The sequence below is a fragment of the Talpa occidentalis genome, unplaced genomic scaffold (genome assembly GCF_014898055.3).
Source record: "Talpa occidentalis isolate TD23 unplaced genomic scaffold, MPIMG_talOcc4v2.1 talOcc4.10, whole genome shotgun sequence".
NCBI lineage: Eukaryota > Metazoa > Chordata > Mammalia > Eulipotyphla > Talpidae > Talpa > Talpa occidentalis.
The window spans coordinates 16,410,124-16,433,892 of NW_023600993.1; the positions used below are offsets into that span (position 1 = coordinate 16,410,124).

The window sequence follows — 23,769 nt, forward strand, 5'->3', positions numbered from 1 at the left end:
ATCCACAGAAGCCAGTAGTTGGTGAAGAGTTGTCTTTATTTTTGAGTATTTTCTGAGCTAGGTTGGGAGAAAAATGTAAAGGAAAACAGTGGGTGATAAGTCACCTCCTGGTGGTTCACAAGATCACATTTGCTCCCCCTTCAGTAGGGAGTAAGGCTGAAATGATCTTTGACCCCTAAAGAGGGGAGACATTAAACCTGAAAGGCAAGCAAGACAGGGTCATAATTCAAGTCTGGCCACCAGTATAACACACACACACACACACACACACACACACATTCACATTAAATTTGAGATGAACAGTCCAGAGAAGCAAGGCTTAGCAAAGCCTCTGGCTCCTCCAATGGTCTAATGAATTGCAGTCCTTACCTTACATAGAAAGGCTGTTAGAAAGAAATCCCTGAAAGCTGTGCTGATTAATACTTAAATGCTCAGCATGGGAAATAAACCCATAGAGCAAGTTCAGTTTCCTAAGAACTCATCACTTTGGAACCCAACTTACCTACCGGACTATTTAAATTTAAAAATGACTATAAAATCTGTGAAATTCAGAACTGATGTTAAAGAAAGAACTAGCCTATTGAGGAAAGCAATTGATATATTTTTAACTTTACAAGCCATGTTAGCAAATATGTCTATATATTTTTGATGTGAAAATATTCAATGGTCTTTCCTTGCACAATTTTGTATCTGTTAGTGGTTTAATGCATGTTGGAACTAGGGGGCTGGAGCTCATAATAGCTGCTTGCCGCACTATCTTGGGAAAAAAAGTTTATCCTCTTATTTCCTCCCTGTGAAAGAGCAGAGGGTACAATAGTCCCTCTCATTATTTATTCTAAAGAATTTGATGACTCTAAATAGGTACATAAATATATAACAGAATACCACAGTGAATCTTAGGATAAAAATGATAAAATTCTTTTAGAAATACTATTCATTTGAAGCAATTTGGAGAAAGAAAATAGTAAAGTATATTTACTTTATCCCTTTTACATTACAAATATGAAGAACATTACAAGAAAAGACATAAGTGTTTTTCCTTCTGAACAGATGGAAACCATCCAAAAGTACAATTAATGGCCCTTCCCTCAGGCAAAAGGAACCATCTGTGGCAGAGCTTATTCTGGAAGCTCATCAGTAGCCCTGACCTCCTGTGTGGGATAGGGGGCAGTGTAGTTTAATGTTAGGAGTTTTTGGTCCTTTTGAGTTCCTGTAGTTCAAAGAGCAAGAGGGGAGGGTAGAATGTAAACAAGGAGATTTGAGACAGTTAAACACTATCTTAATAAATTGATCACACCCTTGTATTTGCATAACATTTTGCTGTTACAAGGTACTCTCATGGATGTCATCTTTCTTACTAACAAATTGAGGTACAGGCAGGTGGATTTTATCAATGTCACAAATGAAGAACCCAGCTCTCAGAGAGGTCAAGCAACTTTCTCAATGATGCAGTTGTTTTACTATTTGTAAATGAATTAATGTCAGGGTCCCCAGCAGGTTTCTTTACTCAAGGAAATTATGTATTTCCCACTCACCAGGACTCAGATAAAGGTCTTTCCCAATCAAATTATGTCACTGCATGTTTGAGAAAAAAATATATGGATATGTTCATGAATATACAGGCTGAGAGTATTTCATTATAGATCATTCCAATCTCTGCCTTGTCTATAGATGATTGTATCTGAAAGTGCAATGTGTAGCTTCTGAAAGAATATGGCATCCAAGAGGCCACTGGGTGTTAATTCCACACAATGGAAATCTATTCAACCAAGAAAGGAGGTGTCCTCTTTATTGAAAGCTGTTCACTCCACCCCTTCCAGCTAAGGTTATCTGGAACGTCCAGGCCTCACATACAAAGGATGCTTATCTCTAGATATTTTTTAATTTTCTACTGTCTTACATAAAAATATTTGTATATATTATATTCATAAGGGAAAAATAAAGCTCTTATTTAAAAACAAAATGACATACAAATGAAGAAACAGTTAATGTTGATGGAACATGGGGTTGTGGGGATTCCCACTGTGCCTGAGTAATGCCACCTCATGTCACCTCAAGGACGGGACTCAGAAGCTTCTAGGACTGGGTCTCACCTCTGACCCTTTTCTCTCTCTCAGAAGTTCTGAGAAGCTGGGAGATTCTGGGGTGAATCAGGCCAGATAGAAATATGCCTTTCACTATTAAAATAAAGGATTCCTTTAACCAGTTATGAATGTGGAGTTAAAACATGTTAAGATGAGAATTTTCCCTCTGCAAGTATCCAGATAGCTGCCTGCTTGGATCCCTCATCCTCAGGTCAAAGGTTTGTCAGCACAGCTGTTCCTATTCTCCCTTCTCAGAGTTTTAGATGATGGCCTGTGTCCCTCCCCAGCACATCCTAGCCTTGCTCTCTCCCCGAGCAGGTCTCACTATCTACGCACTATGACAGATAGCTGCTCATTTTGACTCTCCTCGCTGGAATATAATCTCCACGAGGCAGGGTTTTTTTCTGTTGTTTAGTCTGTATCTGATGTCTTTGGAAGTCCTTGTTTTTTCTCAATACGTTTTGTGAATGAATGAATGAATGAATGAGCATACTGAATATAATGATAGCATGTGTAAAAATCACACTTTTCTATGTGCCTGCCGTCAGTTCTTTGAGGTTGATAGTGTCTGATGTGAAGTGTTTACACAAATTGAATTTTTCCATGCTTAGCAGCAGCTGTTCTTAAATCCATGCAACACAAAATGCCAGGTGGGAGTGCTGGCCTTGCCGTTCATGAGCTGGTCCTTTCAAATCCTTATAGCTGGATGCAGGATAAAGCAGCATCGCTGAGCCCAACTCACTTGTATCTTTCATTGCTTCCCTCTGAGCCTTAGTTCAGTCCTCTGTCATGTTACCTACATTGTAGCAATAAATTTTATCTAAAGGTCTTGAATCCAAGATTTGCCTGAGTCCAGTGCATTCTCCATATGAGATCCACTGTTATATTTTTAAAACAGACACGATCAAGTCAGTCCCTCGCTCAGTACTCTTCACTGACTCTCTATTTCACCTACTAGGGTGTGAGTTCTTTCAAACAAGCTCCTGATTGTTTCTCTATCTGCGAATATGTTAGCCGTCACACTCCATTCCAACCCTCAAGTATGACTACAGTTCCCCTAAAGACTATACTCCCTCTTAACCTGCTCCCTTGGATCCCGAAAATTCTTATTCAAACTCTGGGTTTCTGATCAAGTTTAATGTCTCCTGAGAACACTCTCCTTACCACATGACTGAATGAGAAGCTGTTCCGTTGTGTTGGTTTTTTTTTTTTAACAGAACACTAATTCCTACAGTGTGGGAATCTCCCTTCACTTGTCTGTCCTTCAAATGAAAGAGGATGCTCTCTCTTTTTTAATTTCCATAACCTGAGTATTTAACAAATAAATTCATTATCTATTAATTCATTTAATATCTATTGAATAAATTCAATATCTTTTGAATGCCATTTTGTACCATACAATGTTCTGGATAAAGAACACTGTGCAAAGTGCAAAGGGAAAGGGAGGGCATGCCTGAGGGGTAGCAGGAAGAGAAATTCTGCAGCGTAAGTACTAAGAGCATATTAAGAGTTGAAGTAAAATAGGTCACATGCAACTTAATTCAGTGGAACATGGTAGGAGGTCATATTATAAGGATTTTGGCTTTTATTCTTTTATTCTTTTTATTCATATTTCCACTTATGCACTTATATAGGATGCTTGGAATAACATGATTTGACATATTTGAACAGATTCACTACGATTGATGTGTGGAGAATGGACTAAAGGGAACAAGATCAGATTCAATGTGACCATTTGGAAACACTAGAAATAATCTAGAAAGGACACGGTGGCTTAGACCGGGCAGGATCAGTGAGTGGGGTAAAATGTGGTTGGAGTTTGTATGTATGTCAAAATAGGTCAAGAAGATTTCCTGATGGGTTGCATAGGTGATGGAAGAGGGGAAACAAAAGACTAATGGGTTATTGAAGACTTGGGGATTGAATAACTGAAAGGATAGAATTTCCACTAAGTGCTCCAGAGAAGATTGTAGAAGAACATGCGAGGAGGTGGTTAAGAGGTTATCAACATGGATCATAATGAGCTTGAGATTCCTATTATATAATCAAGTGGAAATGTTCCATAGCAATTTGTCTATAAGGGCCTGGTATTCAGGGAAGAAGTTTGGACTTATTCAAATAAGGAATTCACCAGTTTATAGTTGATAATTAAAACCATGAGACCAGATGGTACAGCCATGGAGTATAGGTAGAAAAGAGAATAGTGAACACTGAACCCTGGGGCATTACAAGAGCAAGAAGTCAAATATGTGGGTAATTTGGTGACTGAATATGTCTTTAAAGAAAAATTGTCTGTTGAATAAATATTCATTGATGAATGAATGACATTTCATGGAAAGCTATTTATTTTAAATCTGAGTTTGCCTGTTTGATATACTACCACTCTCTGTCAAAACAGTTTGGTAAGTAGAGAAATAAGTCAACTGCCTAGTTCAACCTATCTATGTGATATTGTAATCAGAATTGTTTAGATTGTGCAGACACCACTACAAACTCATACGTCGTTTTTACTCCTTATTCTTACTTGGTAGTTCCACTGAAATATACTTAGAGATGCTGGTCTGGAAAATTAATCGCCTATAGGAAAAAGAGTGACAATATTATGATAATGCATTTTTAAAATCCTAAAAGTACTATAATATTCTAAAATTCTATCCCTCTGAAATTCCTTGACTTTAAAGAGAGGCAATAAATCCCTTATTTGTTTGGGCCTATCTATTCTGACTTAATAGGGCCTCGCTTACCATATTTACAACTGTCATTGAGCACCCTCTTAGAATTCTGACCTAGGAGTTGGCTGTTTATACACTTACAAAATTGCTATTGGGTGATCCTGTCAAAATACTACTGTAAGTGCTGAGGTCATAGCAATAAAATTATAGAAATTTCTGTCTACATGGAGCTTATATTCTAGGGGATTCCATATTTCCACTTATGCAGTAGGATTTAGAACATCCTCCCTTCCTCTTTGCTCTCATGCAGACACAAGGACCTAAAACATTCTTCTTCTCATTCATTCATTACAGATTATTGCTTCTTTCTTTCTAATAGGATAAAATGAACGCATAGCCACGTCTACCATGTTCAGTCATATTATCCAGTTCCCCAAATAGTGCCTAACAATAGGAGCCATGCAATAAATTATTATTGCATGAATTTGTCAAATGTCTCCTACCTCTAGATAATGTTCTATCCTGATCTTACTGAGAATAGATATATTTTACTAGGAAAGCCCTTTTCCATTCCATTTTATTTGTTGAGATAGTTATTTTCCCCACTCCAAACTGCTCAGATATTTTATGTGTTCCTCTAGTGAGCACCCAAATATTCTTTGCATAACTCTATTACAATATTTATCTAGATTGTGTGACTGTCCAGTTACCGATATTTCCCAAGTAAAACGAAGGTTCTGGAAGTCACAGAAAAAGTTGCACAAATTATAATTTCTTGAATGTTTTAACAGCCCCAGAACACAGCAGAAAGGCATGCCAAGGGCATGGCATATTAGATTAGCAACTGGGGCACACATTAACATAGACATCGTCCATGATTTAGGAGGAAGTAACCTTTGCTGTCATTGGAGACAAGGCCCAGGATTACACAGACAAGAAGGATACATCAGGAATAACATTATGTAAGAAAGAGAAATCCCAAATCTCTGGGGAATGGTCAGTCAGGAACCAGAGGGTGGATCAACCATTAAGCAAGGGACAGATAAGAAATTGTGTGGGTGGAGCAGGTCAGGAGGTCAACACAGAAGCCAAATATCAGAGTAAGAACAGAGTCTGACAGAGTATGATTCAGGGAAAGCTAATCAAAGCCCCTAACTATTGTTGCAGGTGGCTTTTATTAGTGCAATTGCCTTGATTGATTGATAATCCTTCTATTCTTATAAAAGAAAACATAAACTTCCTTTCTAAAGCTTTCAGATGATCTCTCTGCTGTGCTTCCCCATTTTTCTCCAAAATCTTTCAAGAAATTCTTTAAATTTGTATCTAATATCTATAGGGACAACCCTGGCCTCATGTTTTATGTCTAGGTAGACACTGTCCCTGAAAATCAGTGGGTACCATGTCACAGGGTTGATAGTTCCAGAACGCCTAGTTTGGTTCTCATTCACAGAAATTGAAATCTTTATAATTACCATCATCACAGGCAAAGAGAAGAAAGGAGGTGAAGAGGAGAAGGAGAATGTGGAGGAGGAGGAAAAAGTCGAGATCCTATATATCCAGGTGCCAAACTCTACTGTTTAAGCCACTACCCTGTTCCTCAAGGTACTTGGTATCTCATTTAAGGAGCTAAACATATATCCAAAAATATAAGTATAAACAAAGGTAATATAAAGTAAAGGTCAATCGGATAATCAAGGGCATGTATGTATGGTAAAAAGTAATTTCATCTTTACCAACATTTTAAATGCAACTTACTAAAGGTAAAGTTATAATGGATTCAGGCAAACCCGTAAAGTTGCAGGGAAGAGGTAGAACTTAAGCTCCATATTCAATGATCCAGAGTGTTAAAATGTAGACAAAGTTAACAAATGTCATGAAACAAAGGCGGAATTGTGAATTCTAGGTCTAGTAGACCAAGAATGAATTAGAGTACCAAAGAGAAAGTTTCATAAAAGATTTTCATGCAAAGTAGTTTGGAGAGGAAAGTACAGAAGCCATATTGGATGTGGCATATTCCAGGTTAAAGAGTTTGAATCTTGTTTGACAGATAATGTGAGAATTGTTTGCTGAATGAATACATGAATGGGCCACAAATTAGTTCCAAGGACAGAAATGCAATAATATGCTTCCAAAGATATTTGGTGACACAATAACATGAGTTAATACATCTTGTATAGCAGGTTGAAAGATCTTATACACTCCAGAGGTTTCCAATTTTTCTTAAAATAAAATTCATTTATGGTTCCTGGGCAGCAATTTGAGAATCAGCCCTCTCCACACCCAGACTCACAACGAATGTGCTTGCAAACAAAATGGAAGAAGAAAACAGCATCATATTGAATTTCTTCTTTTGCTTCAAAAAATAAAAAAGATCCTTCAAGATAAATTGAGTACAGCTCTAGTAAATTTGGAGCTTTAGGTCATGGACATTCCATTTTTATATATACTGTGATAATAACTATATAGCGTGAGCTGAGAGACGGTATAACCGTGCCCCAACGTTGCAAGAATTCACCAAGTAATTGAAAGTGTTTCCAAGTGTGCATAATTCTGTGCCTCCAGTCAAATACAGAAGATGGAGATTTGTTTGGCTTTCTCTGTCAAAATGTCTAAAATACATAAAGGAAATGTGTAAAGGAAAACAAAATATTACAGTTTCAACATTCTTTTAATTATATCTCAATTTCAATCTTGGCTTTGCTCAAACAAACTAACAACCCTAAAGGCTCATCTCTGATCATTTTGGTGAGTAAAATGACGAAATGTGATTTTTACCCTTGACTCCAAAATGTCAGCTCTGGAAATCTACAGTATTTGTCACCATGAATACCATTTAACTGCAGCAGTACCCAAAGGAACTCTGCACAGCCACACGTGAATACGACTGGAGGAACTTAATTAATCTTGCTGTCACTTCCATGATGCTTTTCATTAGTTTTGCTGCTATCTGATCAAAAGGCCTTCCCTGTATTGGAAATGGCTACCCACAGCTTCTTGTAAAAGCATTTTTAAAAGGTAAACAAAACTCACCTTTGTGGTATGGAGCTTTTAAGCAGATGGACATTATCACTGCTACTCTAATATGAAGGTAACCCTCACATTTCATATTTAAGGTTATAAAATTGCAGGAAATATAAATCTGTCAACTGAGATACTGCTTAAAATCTATACACAGATTATGTATTTGAATATGAATAAAAGATCATAGTTTTCTTTATATTCTTTCCATGAATACTGATGCTTAGTGCTCTACCAGGGATGTATAGACTACACAGAGGATATAACTCACTAGAAATCTACATTTTTTTTCACTGACCACTATAGGTATATTAGATGAAAGTTGGGTTTAACCACTAGAGCAAAGCCCTCTGTAAGTCATATTTTTGAATGACTGAGTTAATGTTTATATTAAGTATGATTTTACTTACATGCCTTCTTTTTGGTGTTCTTTCCTTAACGTTAGCCATAGTTTAATTTACTGAAAAAATGGAATAATTTTATGAAATGTTATCATACGTGAACTATAGGAAAATCAATTCAAACCTCTGGGAGATCCATGAGGAATTAGAAAAGGAACTCATCAGTAGCTCGATATATATGGTGGGTTCTGATGAAAACATTGAAGGAAGAAATGTGGCTCTTTCCTCACATATGGAAACTGGCCTTCAAAATAGCCCCCAGTGATTCTTATTTTCTAGTATTCACATACTGAATAGGGCTGGCCTGTGTAACCAACAGAATATTGTTGAAAGAATCAAGTATGCTTTTCAAATTAGGTCATAAAAGGCACAGTGGCTTCTGTTTCTCGCTCTTGGATCACACACTTTACAAGACAGCTGTCATGCTGTGAGGACACTCAAGACACCCTCTGAAGTGGTTAAGAGGGATACATGGCAATGAATTGAGACTTCCAGCCAACATGCAACATCAACTTGCCAGACATATGAGTAGGCCACCTTGAAAGCGGATCCTTCTATTTGGGTCAAACCTTCACATACCAACTGTCATGACCAACGCTCTGAATGCAACTGATGAGAGTCCCCAAGTCAGAATCATCCAACTGGATAATTTCCAAATTCCTGACCTCTAGCAACTGTATGGAATGATAACATATATTTTTGTTTTAAATATCACAGTGTGGGGTGTTTTTTAGAAATAGCCATGGCTAGCTAATGCCTCATGGAACTTTATAGCCTAGTTATAACAGTGAGACTCCTGTACAACATTATTAACATTAGCACAATGTGATCAAGAGCTAAACTGAGATATATAGAGAAAGCTGGGCAGAGAATATGTATTCCTTTGTGTCTTAGTTTATTAATCCATGACAAAATTCCAAGGTAATGAGTGAAGGTCACCAATGTCAGCATCTAGAAAGAGGTGAGGGAAGAAAACAGCTGCATGGGGGGGTAAACTGCATGTTTTTAGAGATTGTTAGAGACTTCTGGATGTTTGACAGGTATGCATCAACCATGATGGGCTACTACTCAACTACAACTCATAAAATGACAAGAAGGAATAAAAATCCAGTGTTGGCAGGCTCTCTGAGTTTTTATTTTCTATGACTGAAACATTACCCACTTGAAAAAACTTTCATGTAACTTAAATTTGAAGCCATGGTGATTTAAAATTATTATTGAAAGAACATTTACATTTTTTTTTACATTTTCTGATAGCTTCAGGATTTTATACAAGAATCTTCTACTGTATTCAGCTATTCCATCCTTTCTTCCTTTCCATCCCTATCTCTGCCCTTCTCTTCCTATCTCATCATCAAACTTGCACCATTCATCTACCAGTGCATATTTCTCTCTGCCTGGTATCACACAGTCCCCTCAGATTACTAGTTTCTTCCACTCTCCTTCTTGCCCTATTGAAATGTGCCCTTGATTTTTTTTAAAGATTTATTTATTTATGTATACAAGAACTGGGGTATAGGCCAGAGGTGTGGGGGGGTGAGAGGATTCACCAGAGAGAGAATGGGGAACAGAACGGGCAGACTGACTGAAACACACTGCTGACGGGAGCAGTGGGCGCAACAGGATAGGTCTGCTGAGCCATGTGGTTTGCTCCCTGGCCGGTCAGGGATTGAACTCATGCTGCTGAGGCTGCCGATAGCTTCACAGTCCTGTGCTTAACCCCTTGTGCTACCAGGGAGGCCCTTGATTGTTTTAAGTGGTCTTCGTTTGTCTGTTTTTGATTTTGTTTTGGTTTGGTTTGATCTGTAGAAGAGATTCATTTAACAAAACATTACAACATACAAATATTACAGTCTTAATTATTACTCATGCAGTGGTAGATTTGATAGCATGCATAATAAACAAAACTTTTAAAATCATGAATGCATGAAGTGTTACACAGTTTGATGACGAAGTCATTACTTGATGACCATCAAGGATCAGACTCGTCTATACGGCTTTTCTTGATTGCCTCAGCCATAACCACATTGCTTATGCCTCAAGGGCAATGCTCTTTATCCTTTGAAACTTACTAGGTATTTCCCTGTTTATAATGTGAAATCTCATTTGGCAACATTAATATGTCTCATTTATTTTATTGTCACTAAGCATTTTTATGATGCCCGTCTATGCTGCATCACCCAGAGCTCCTTAAAGTGACAGACTTGTTGCTCAGCTTCTAGGAGTGCTGAAGATATCTGGCTTTCAACTGCTGGACTCTTTAGGTGTTATCTCAACTGTTGGGGGCTGCAAGGTTTCCCCCTTCATGATGGGCTATATCCAGTTAACTGTATGGGAGCAAGCCATACTCCATGCTAACCTTCATCTGAGTCCATTTCCTCAAGAATGAATCCATCCAATCACACTGTCATTAAGTAGTTGTTAAATAAATGTTTGGTGGTATAAACTTAAGACCCAAGTACCGACAGGCAGCAGAACTAATTTCCTCCAAACGAGAGCATGTCTGCTCCTGAGGAAGCCCATGAAATTTCTGGATAATTTCCAATGAAATCCCCCACCATTTCTCTAGAGGCTTGATTTTGGGATTAAGGTGAGGAAAGGAAGACCCAGAATTTAAATGAAAGCCCTGGTCAGTATATCTGTGTGAGTAACAGTGATGGCACCGAGCTGTCAGGTCTGACAGCAGACAGTTAATCATGATGCTCTCCTCATTCTTCTCAACAAAGGTAATCACTCAGCATTTTATCTTTTCTTTAAGGTGTCATTTCTTAGAAAAAACAACAAAAGTCTCTCAAGGGGTTGTTGCTATGTAGGGAGAGTTTTCCCTTTACCTTCAAGAAGAAAAGACCCAAATTAATTTGAGCCTGCAAAAATTACATTAGTCTTGAGGAACTTCCATAATTTTGAAGTATAAAGATTCTTGGGAACTACTTTCACACTAAGTAATTTACCATATTCTTTAGTGCCTATAAGACATAACACATGTCCTTTTAAATCATTTTATTTTAGTTGAGTATCAGATCATTCTTTCAGGAGCGAAAAAATAAAAACAACAAAACACTTCACCTTGGAAAAAATCTGTAAAGCAAGTTAAGTGTGGAAAGGTTTCCCTAAAGATACCATTGGTGGTAAGTCCTTTTTAACCTCTGACAAGTCATCAAGAACAGAGTATAAATTAAAATCAAGTGGCTTGTCACTTATTTTCAATTCCAATATATAATCTAAAGGTGAATGATGTTTTTTTTCATTCATTCACTAATTTAACAGCTACACATTTAGCTCCCATTTGTCAAGCAGTGTACTTGAGACCAGGAATAAGGAAATGATTAAAATAAATATTGTTCTTGGATTCATAAAGCTTATATTCTCTGGAAAGAGAACAGAGGATTGTAATGAAAGATAGAACAATACAATAATCTGTTGGGATGGGTAGAAAAGGGAGCAAAAGTTGGGCAGTCAAAGCAGCTAGAAAAGGACTTTTGAAAATGTGACATTTAAGTTAAACAGTGGGAATAATTTAGAACTGGTCAGATAAGAATAAGGGAAGAGTATTGTATTCCTGATGTACTTAATATCATGCAGTATGGAGACAAGATCTAAGAGATGTTCAAGATGGTGAGACAGAGGAAAGTAATAAGAACGAGGTAAGACAGATAGCTTGGCACCAATAATGATCCTGTGACAGGATTTAGAAAACCACAAAGGGTTTAATCAGTAAGGTGATTGTTATCTGATTATAGACTCAAAATGTACTAGAATAGTTAATTGTGAAGTATTCTGTGCATATAAAGTTCTCATATCACCATGTGACTTTGAGATAAACATCCACAAAGTGCTAGAAACTCTACCATACTCGAGTATAGTTTTCCTTGGCAGATTTCCATGCCATCCAATAAAACAGCAGGCAAGGAAAAAAATAAAAAAGGATGTTGGGCCTCCCTGGTGAAGCAGGTGGTTGAGCACAGTGCTGTGAAGCTGTCCACAGCTTCTGCAGTGCCGGTTCAATCCCCACTGGCCTCAGAGCAACCCACAGGGTGAGCAGACCTCTCCTGTCTCACCCGCTGCTCCCCTCAGCAGTGTATTTTGTCAGTCCGCCTGTTCTCTTCCCCGCTCTGTCTCTGGTGAATTCTCTCACCCTCCCGCACATCTGGCCTGTACCCCAGCTCTTGTATAAATAAAGTAAATATTTTTAAATAAATAAATAAATAAATAAATAAATAAATAAATAAATAAATAAGATGCTTTTCATAGTTGGGCTTGTTTAGTTGGGAATCACCAATTCAACCAGTTTCAAGGTAATTTTTTTTTTTTTAGTGTTCAGGAGAGTTGAACATTGACCAGTAAGAATGAAAACGGAGCAGCTGATTGACAATTTACCCAGATTAGCCTTCAAAGGATAGAGTCAATGAACTGCTTAGTCTGGATTTTATATCTCTGTACCACACACATGTAATAGCACTGAAATACATACTGAGAATATACTATACACACACACACACACACACACACACATATATATATATATACATACATAGTTTAATGAAAAAGTGGGGGAAATGATACTTTGAAGCAAATACAGTAAGTTTTCTATAACTTTACATTTCTGACTTACCAAATCAATTTTTTCAATTATCCACTTTTCTCCTGCCTATACATTTCCTAAATAACTTTGTGACAGTATGGTGGCCCTTTTTTGAAGATTCTCAAGCAATGAAGTGGATTTTAAACTGCCACTACCTATAGCTACTTTAAGGAAATAAAGTCCTATATTAATAGTGGCCAGAAATGTCTTGATTTTTCTCTAAAGTCTCAAAAATCAGTGTCTATTTAATCTCAGTAATAATATCACAAAATAAACTGGTTATTTCTTTATTTCAGAAAAATAAAAAACAGCTATTTTAAAAAGGTTACATATGTAAAGCCCTCACTCACTATTTATACATTATGTCAGTAAGTGAGATTTCACTATCTTGTTTTCCTAGAAATCTAAGTAAGGCATCGATCTTGAAGGGATATAAAGAGAACCCTGCTATATTTCAGGGTGACTGCCAAGCCATCCTCTTCTGGGGAAATTCCTTTTCCAGATGAAATATGCAAGATTTACTTACCCTTGACATGACTGATTTGGTTAGGGTAGTCTCTGAATAGAATTTTCTAAGACCTATGCCTTGTATGGCCTAACTTGAGAAGATGAACTGAGACAACCATGTTTGTTCTGGCAAATATCAAGTATGAAAAAGAAGAACCTGTCAATTGGTGATGCCCCTGGAACTAGGAGGTCATATGAACTGAGGTCATGGATTCAGGTGTAAGACTGATAAGTATAGGATGGTAAAGAGGTGAAAAGGCGTAGATACAGAAAGAGAGACGGTTCATACTGGTAGATTAATAGAGAGAGAGAGACATATTCTTACAGGTGGGCTGTGGTTATTCAAAACACCTTTCCAATAATTTCATGTTCCCCCTGAGGCAACATAGTAAGTCTCTGCTTTTCCATAGTATTATCTTTTATTACACATTAGATAATAGGAAGAGATTCAATAGAGAGACACTAGGAGGAGTCATGGTCAAGTATTACCTACTAGTCTTTTGAATATTTCTAAATAAGAGAACACAAGATGGCAGCATTGTGAAGAAGGGGAATATGGTAGCTTAGGAAATAAAAAGAGGTCATGTTGGAGGGAATCCAGGACATTCAGGAAAAGAACTAAGAATAGTTACAGGGTTATAATGATGACTTCTACAAGCAACAAATAGAGGTTTCTAACTCTGCAGATCAAAGACATATCGTCCGACTTTAATTTCCCACTAACATTTTGTGAAGACACACTAAACAATGAGAGTTAAGATTTACGCTTATTGTGTTGACATGGATTCTGTATTTTTTATGTATTTATTATTGTTGGTTCTGATAATCAAACCTCTTTTATTATAAGGGTAAATAAAAGCATCACCTTTTTACTTACCAGATTATTTCCCATATGTTATGGGAAAGAGGTGTTTGAACCCATGAATTTGCTCCATGTATTGCACCATTATCAGCACATTTTCAAGAGATAATTTTGTGTTTTAGCTAAGAATGATAATTTAGCATGATAATTTAGCATTGGTGATAAGTCCCAGGGACTCATTGATTCTCTTCTTTATCTAATTTTCTGGTAATTCAACTATTTTGAAATACTATGCTACTATACTACTATAAAAGGCAAATTTCAGGGTAGCTCTTACAGGAGAACCAAGAAAATTCTATTAAACCTCTAAAGAAAATCCGTACAGGATAGAGGATAACAGAAAAAAATAAATACTAATGGAAAAAAGAATAAGCTAAAAAAGATGAAATTTAGAAGAAATTTTATTAAATGGAGTAAAAGAAGAGTGAAAAGATATAATGAGTTAGAAGGCAGGATAAAGTGGTGGAGATCCTTGAAGTCAAGTACACATAGTTAAAATTGTATTTACTAGAAAAATCGTTTGTAGTTGAACCAATGTACTTGAAAGGATTTGTGGCTCTGGGTAAAGAGGACAGCCAGATGAAGTTCTATTAGTATAAATCTTACCTAATCCAATACTTGATTCAAGTTGTGGACTCAATGACTATATTTAATGTAGCTATCAAATATAAAATCTTTTCAAATTCAATCTTTTCTTTTTGTCCATAAAAAGTGGTTGAAGAATGTGTGTACAAACAGTCTCTCCCAACCACACACACATGCACCCTCCAGCTACTTCTGTCTAAGTCCAAACTGAAACAGATTTTGGTAGCAAATATCAGTAGGGAGTCCTACAGAAATCACAGTTCTGAGAGGAATACTGGGATAGTGTGAGACAGCCACCTTTAAACAAGACTGAAGCTACACATGTTTCTTAGGTTTGTATAATTATCCTACAAAATACATTTCTCTTTTTAGCTCAACTCCCTTTTGTGTCTGACAAATTTAACACATTCTTTACCTCCAAGCTTAGCTACCATTTCTCCCAGAGCATTTCAAGACCGTGCTGATAAACCTCCCACATGCTTCCTTAGCACACTCTCCTTAGCAATAATACATTTGTTATAGTTGCCTCAACACTTGCCTGTTGGTTTACAAGACTATATGATGCTTAAAATCAGATGCCATGGTGAATTCACCTCTGCATCTTCAGGGTCTAGTGTGTGATTCACTCCAAATACCCAACACATACTTGCCTGATGGATGGATGGGTGGATGGTAAATAAAGAAAGTGTTGGAGTGGAGTGAAGAAAGGGGAGAGAGACAGGGAAGAGGCATGAAAAGGATTACATATCATGACGTGAGCATATGATGAGATAGTTGTAAATACTAGGATAATAGATAAGTATGATCTTTCTTTTAGAACAGCTTAATGATTTAAGTAGAATCTCCTTAGAATACTAGGCTAAAGCACAAATATGCAGAAAATAGTTTTATATAACTATGAACATATATCACATACCCAATGGACTAGTACCTTAAAAATTCTAGAAAACAAATAAAATAATGCTTGCATTTTACATTATTGCAGTCTATTGCAATTATCTCTATAAGCATTTTCTAAGAATGGGGAGATTACCAATAGCTGGGTCTATCTCTCATGTCTAGCCTTGTTGCATGTAATAATGAATATTAGAAGGAGATACCTTAGACAGTTGAAAGCAATGAATAAGAGTGTATACAGGGACATTCACACCATGAGACCTATTCTTGCATTCTGGTTATGGACAAAGTGAGAGATGGAGTAATGACTCATTCTATAACCAGAATGGGGCAATGAAAAAAGAATGCTATATTATGATTAAATAAACAAAATAGAAAATTGATAATCAATCAGGACTTATTTTTAAACTGCAATAGAATTTTCTTGCTAATTTCTTGTGTGTGTGTGTGTTTTGTAGGACCCCCACCAGAGGCCGGGGAATGAACCAGCACTGCAGAGGCTGCAGGTAGCCTCGTGCTCAACTGCTGCACCATTAGGGGAGGCCCTTCAATTTCTATTTCCTCTTTATCACTGTAAGATCCAGAATCAAGATGCAATTAATAGGTTTTCCCATGCCATGCCAGGAATGTTTACTTAAAGAAAGCCTTCCTTTGCTGCTACTCTTTCCAAGAAAGAGGAAAGGCCTTGAATCTTTGCCCATCATTTTCAAACTCAACCTAATTCTTTTTTTTAAAGATTTATTTATTTATGATTACAAGAACTGGGGTACAGGCCAGAGGTGTGGGAGGTGAGAGGATTCACCAGGGACAGAGCGGGGAACAGAACACGCAGATAGACCAAAGTACACTTCTGAGGGGAGCAGCAGGCGAGTCAGGAGAGGTCTGCTATGCCATGTGGGTCCCTGGGCAGGGATTGAACTCACACCACAGAGGCTTTGGACAGCTTCACAGCACTGTACTCAACCCTTTGTGCCACCAAGGAGGTCCTCAACCTAATTCTTTTGAAGTTTAAAAACAGTGTGTGGTTCATCTTCATTGTGTGTCTTTGTCCATCAATAGTCTGTGCATCCCATGAGGACAGAGTTTTTGTCTTTGCATTTATCTTACTCATATGTGTACTCCTGGCATCCATAATAGTGTATGCTAGATACTGAGCTTTCAACAGATGTTTGTTAGATGAGTGAATGAATGTTTGTTTGTAGGGGTATATAAATGAATGCAAGAATTGTCACTATTGACTAAGTATCTAGAAGTTTATATATTTTCTGATGGATCTCTGAAAAATATGGCAAAGAAATATTTCAGGATGGAAATTTTCCATGAAAATTTATTTTGTTGTTGTTTTGCTTTCTTTATGCCAAAAATAAGAATGTATTATATTAAGATAGGAAAGTCATTTTTCCAATGACTAATAGGTCACTTTTCCTAACATAAAAATTCCTCTTTTAAAATATCATTTAATCTGAATAACAAACATCAGAGCAAAGAGAGATAGACTTTTGGGTTTATCCAGGCCATAGAATGGTTCTCAGGAAAAAGGGACGTAGGATATATCATATTTAGTGTCCTGCTAACCTGGACAATTTTGACCAATATTGCCAAGCTTCAGCCACTTACTTATAGCTATTTAATAACAAAAGATTCATAAAACTTGATTTTACAGGAGTCAGTTTTAGAAAAAAAAAATATATATATATATATTAAGCTGTAGTTAGATGGGTACATTTGTCAAACTAAAAAATCTTTAAACCTAAGACCTTTATTTTTTTTATTAAATGTAAATCATATTCAAAAAAAGAAGGAACTAAAACAATGTTAAACACACACATGCACACAAAAACAGGGTAAATACAATGTTGAAAGTTGGATCGCTATGGTCAGAAAACTTAAAAATTCCAAATAAATCTTCAAAGTTCTGACAGACTTGACCCAAGATGGTTACAACACCAGGAACAATGGGCCCCTTGGGAATTATGACAAGACAAAATACTTTAGTAAGAAGAGCATGGGTTTAGAATAGCACTGACCTAGGATGGAATCCAAGTATTGCCACTCAGCAGCTGTGTGACCCCATAAAATTTGTTAACCTTTTTGGAGATTCCATTTCCTCATCTATAAAACTGGGATAATGATCCCTTCTGAGTTTGTGGTTTTGAACAGCTGACTCACATAGGTGCTTAATAAATGGCAGCTATCATCATTATTACATTCATCTTAATGACATAAAACTAATTTATGTAATTTTAAATAGTTATATTAATATTAAAAATAAATGCACTATTTTGTTCCTTCATGACTGGCAATATCAGATTTTTCTAGTTTTCTCATCCCTGAAGTGAGTTCCTCTGTTAAAAATAGAACTCAAGGGCCTCCCCAGTGGCGCAGCGGTTGAGCGCTGGGTTGCGAAGCTGCCCGCGGCCTCTGCAGCGCCGGTTCGATCCCCGGCTGCTCCCCGGCCACAGGAGGAGGGTCCCACATGGCGCGCAGACCTCTCCTGCCGCCCGCTGCTCCCCTCAGCAGTGTACTTCGGTCCTTCTGCCTGCTCTGCTCCCCGCTCTGGCTCTGGTGAATTCTCTCACCCTCCCGCGCTTCTGACTGTACCCAGTGCATGTATAAACAAAACAAACAAACAAACAAAATAAATAAATAAAACATGCCTCTATAAAAAAAAAATAAAATAAAAAAGATTCAAATATCTTTAAAAAAAAAAATAGAACTCAAGGCCTCCCTGTTGGTGCAAGAGGTTAAGAGGCAACCTATGAAGCTATACACTGCCACTATAGCAGGAGTTCCATCCCTTGGCCAGGGAGCAACCCATGTGGCACAGCAGACCTCTCCTGTCTCACCCGCTGCTCCCCTCAGCAGTGTATTTCACTCACTCTACCTGTTCTGCTCTTCACTCTGTCTCTGGTGAATCCTCTCATGCCCCACACATCTGGCCTGAACCCCAGTTCTTATATGTATAAATAATCTTTAAAAAATTAAAAATAAATAAAAATAGAGCTCAAATATAAGTACTACCTTGTTTAAAAAAGAGGCCAATGGCACACTCTGGGAGAAGCAGCAAGTAGGGAGTAGAATCTCAATCATGGTATCAAAAAAGTCCATGATCAGTTAAAAAGAAATAATTAAAAAATTATAAATACCATGATAACTTTTTATCATGGTATGTACTTTTTATCATGGTATGTATAGAGATGGAGAGGAGAGGATTGATTTGAGAGATACTGAAGAGGTTGTGTTGTCTGACCAGAGAGATGATTATGGATGGTGGTGGTGAGGCTGACAAAAGGGCAGATGCAATGAAGAATAGACTGTTTCAGACCAGTGCCTGCCATTGATGTACTTGGAAGATGTCCAGTTGAAGAGGAAAATTAGCAGATTTGGATAAGATCTATGCTCTACCTCTGAAACAAAGAAATTGAAATGACATGCAGTTGAACTAAAGATCTGAAGCTGAAAGGACAAGTCTAGGTCAGTGTTACAGAGGTAAATTTTAACAACTGGCTCCCCAGGGAAACAAAGGCTTGTTTTGTACCATTTGCCATGGTTTATATACCCTTACCAGCACACCAATTTTCTGGTATAAATACAACCAACATTGCTGTGAAGGGATATGCACAAATGGCTCTTGCAAGCACGTGCAGCGCTATCACATAAGGGATGATTCAAGAAGCAGGAAATTGTCAAAAGTAGACAGTATTTATAGAAAGTTGAGTAAATTCCTCTGGTTGAGGGGTGGATTTTGCATACCTTTTCCTTGTTTCCCTTGGGCTTTTTTTTTTTTTTTTAATTAACTCTTTCATGCCGAGTTGCACAGTGATTACAAAAAAAATGAGACTTTTTCCTTAAATAAGATTAGAGCTTTCATTGTTGGCACCTGCAACATGTGCAGCTGCACAAGGACATCTGAATGTCAGAGTTGTGAAAAAAAATAGCTCCTTCTTACTAATGAAAGGGAGGTGTGGTGACATAGGGAAATGGAAATTGATCTCATGACTCTATTATCTCAAAATATTCTACTTTCAATGAGACTATTTGTAGTTATTTGACATTAAATTTGCTCTGGCTATGGACCCTATATGTTATCTAATTTCTAAATTTAAATCTTAAAATATTATTTCCTTTTAGGTAGATGAACTATATATTTTGCATTAATGGTGACTTATTTCATTACATTGTAAATGTTTTTTAGCTTTTCCTTATATTCTAAAATTTTATTTACTATTATAATATCAACATCCTCCACCTTTCATTAAAATTCCGCAAAATATAATCTTAATCGTTGAACAACATTCTCTGTTATGAGTGTACCATATGTATTTATACACAGGTCTATTTTTGGACATTTAGATAGGTTCAAGATTTTATTTCTTATAAATGGAATGGCAAGGGCATCCTCTTCCATTAGTTTTTGTGCTTATTGTTCATTGCTTCCTTAGATAAAATCCTAGAAAAGTAATTACTAGGTTCAACTATGTTTATTGCAGCACTATTTACAATAGGTAAAACCTGGAAACAACCCAAATGCCCAAAAACAAATGACTGGATCAAGAAGATGTGGCATATATACACAATGGAATATTATTCAGCAATCACAAAAGATAAACTCATGCCATTCACAGCAACGTGGATGGGGTTGGAAGGAATTATGCTCAGTGAAATAAGCCAGAAGGAAAAAGAGAAAAAATATCGGATGGTTTCACTTATAACAGGAACATAGGGGGACCAAATAGGACATCAGTAAAAAAATAATAATTACAGTACAAACCACAACAAAGCAAAATCAGACAATTATAAACCAGAGACATAACGCAGGGGAGAAGGAGGGAGAGGGATCAGAGGGAGGGATGGAGGAGCACAAGGGACTGTGGTGATGGTGCACGGGTGCCTTGGGGAAGGAAATTCTATGGGGACTCAATCTGAGGGGTTGGGGGGAAGCAAATATTATCTAAAAAATGTAAAAAAATTGATAAATGTTAAGATAAAAAAAGAAAAGTAATTACTAAGTTCAAGTGTAAAAGTGCTGCAAAGAATTTTGAGACACAGTGTTCAACTGTGCTTCAAACCCATCCTACCAATTTACAATTATATCCGTACAGTATGAGAGTGTTTATTTACACTCCACCATCACCAACAAGGAAAATTGTCATCATAAAAAGAAATATGTGTGTGTCTGTTTATGTGTGTGCATACCATTTGATAAGCCATAACTGGCCTTTCATTTTTATTTGCATTTATTTTGCTTTCATTAAGATAGGCTAATGTTTTTTTTTATGAAAGAAATTGTGTGTGCATGTATGTGAATTTCTCTTCATAGCCCGTGATCATTTTTCTAATTGATATTTAGAGCTTTACCTTACCTAAGGAGTTTGATGTAATTTAGAGGTAACTGAAATAATAAACTTTATTTGAGCTTTTGGAAATATAATTTCTAAATGGAGCATCGGCAATAACCATAAAGGGGAAAATAGTGCTAAACTATGAAAGTGATGTTTACAAATCATGATTATACAAAGCAAAGAGAAACATTATCCTTCAAAGTTCCCATCACCCCACATAAAAGGCGCTTTTGCTACCCCTTTGGGCAAAGACTGTCCATTTCGTTGGATTTCGGAGTGAAGACTGGATTCGGAAATGCTCAGCTCCACTTTGCGTCGCTGCTGAATGGTGCCACAGAGGACTCCTTGCAAACAAATGCTGTGAGCTTTAGATACGATTTTCTAATTCTCCCTTGGCCCCCAAACATGCTACTTCCTCAGCCTTTTCACCACATGGGATCATGTTGCCAATAATGTCTTTGGGATAAATTTGGATTCATCAGGCTTGAATTTAATTACATTATGTAAACTAGAAAATGTCCCCAATAGGCTTTGAGCGAACAGCTTCTGTATGCAATTTCAATGTCCTGTTTTGTTTAAAATATTTGCATTTTGATAAATCCACTCTGACTCCAAACCCTTTTTAGATCTTTGTCAGGAACTCATTTTCATCACATCGGCTTGAATTTACATTTTAAAAAAATAAACATAGATAAACTTTTACCTATGTTTCTTCCCCTTAGCGCTCATTCTCCCCAAATTCCTCTCTCCTTACTCTGGCTGGGGCAGGATGGGAAGGGGAGATGGACAATCCCTGTGGCTATCCAGCAACACAGAAGTAGGCAAATTTTAATCAGGTTCTGAATAGAGAGTAATGCTGGTGAATAGGGAAGAATAGTTTTCAAAACAATCAGGTAAGTAAGAGGAATCATTTACAACACTGTGTGGCACCACACTAAAGCAGGTACGACATTTATGAAATTGCTCAGAGCTCCCATCATAGATTGTATCATGGGTTCCAAATTTTTCACTGGTTCCTATACCCATGCCCTTTGTCATGAAACCAAGCAGTTCCGCCCTTTAATAGGTATATTAGATTGCAATCTGACTTATTTGGGGCTTGACTTTGTGACCAATTTTGAGTAAGAGAATGGATGAAGCGCGCCATAATTGAGCACAGCTCTCTTATGTCTGTGGTATCACTATGACAAGAACCTTCTCTGGCCAGCCTGCTGGTTCAATAAGAATGAGAGACATGTGGCGCACAGACAACTCAGCCCAGCCGGCTTCAGTCCTGCAGGGAAAAGCAGAAGGGCCCGGCAATCACAGCCTCAAGCAGCCTGTGTCTTAGAATAAAAATATGTCATTGCTGTTTTAAGTCAATAAGTTCTGGGATGGTTTGTTAACAGCAGTAACAAGCTAACCTAATACCTTTAGAAGTTTTAGCCACTTACAACTTACTCAATGCCAAACTATTTTAAATTTAAAAACCCCATAGTTAGGAAGAGAGTCAATCAGTGCCCCTCATTTCTGAATGGTGATGTCCAATTTTCTCAGGGCCTTGTTTATAGCTCCTGAGATGTGCCTCCCACTGGAGGTATTTCTATTCCATGGCTTTTAGAGGACACTTCTCATTACAAATAGACTTTTCCCTCTTCAAGATACAGAGCTATCTTTCTTCAAAGCTCCTCCCAACTACTGCATTCTTTTTGTACCCACAGAGACACAAAGAGGCGGAGTGAAAGGTGAAGATGGTTGTGTTCAGAAATAAAGCCAGCCTTTCCATTTCCCATGCATCTCACAGGGGTAATCCAAACATTGAAGCACTCCATAGTCAATCAGGCAAACTCTCACTGCCGGCTCTTGAAAGATGCAGGGAAACAATTCTGATTCAGGGCATGGCTTATGAAAAACAAAATCTACAATCATAGAAAAAGATTTGTGTATACCTGTCTCAAATGAGGCAGAAATACCACAGCCCCTATATTTAGATCATTTCTGATATCTCACAAAAGACAAGAGGATTATATTTATTTTATAAGTTAATTAAAATAAATTTTAAAATTCCAAATCTACATTCTCCCCAGATCGTGTTGTGGTTCAGTTTTACCAAAATCAATAAGCCTCTTGTGGTGGAGTGTTTTATAAACAGTCAGCACAGTCAAGGAAAAATATTGTCATGAAAAGACTATTTTAATAAAACAAAATCACCATCTGGCACGTAGTCTGGAACATTACTATATGTGGATCAGATCCTATTAATATCCCTGCTTTTCAAGGACAACAAACCTAGCCTATTTCGTGAGGCAGAACTAAATCTTCCCCATGAAAATCCAGGTTGAAAAAGGAGGCATTCATTTAGCGACACTCAGGAAGTGGTGATGTGGTGGCCGGCATGCACAGATGCACGCCACTTATAGCCAGGAACAGGAAAATGTCAACCGTGGTCAAGACTGGAGCATGGACATGCTTAGAGCTTAGCCACCTTCACATAGCACTTCTCAGCACTGATGACAAGGCCAGGAACATCAGCACCTCTAAGCACACTAGGCATTGCAGGGCAGAAATATTCCAAATGCTCTACGCTCTGGAAACACAACTGAGCAGATTAAGTCAAATAGATTTCTATCTCAAGGATAGAAAGTCCCAAATGGTTCAAAGGTTTGTATATGGAAACATGACATGCCTATGAAACAAATCTAAATAGCCTCAATGGAGAAATGTATTTATCTTTACTGCTTTTTAAAATTGTGAGAACAAAACAAGGTTTGACTGTTGCCTTTATAAACTGTATGGCCTAAAACATACTCAGTTTATTATAGTGTGAATAATAAAAAAGC

At 37.3% G+C, this 23,769-nt stretch overlaps 1 protein-coding gene across 5 annotated transcripts in view; it reads right to left on the reverse strand.

Moving 5' to 3' along the window:
- Positions 1 to 23,769, reverse strand: part of ZNF385D (zinc finger protein 385D) — an 860,299-nt gene that overhangs the window by 286,074 nt on the left and 550,456 nt on the right. The window lies entirely within an intron of this gene.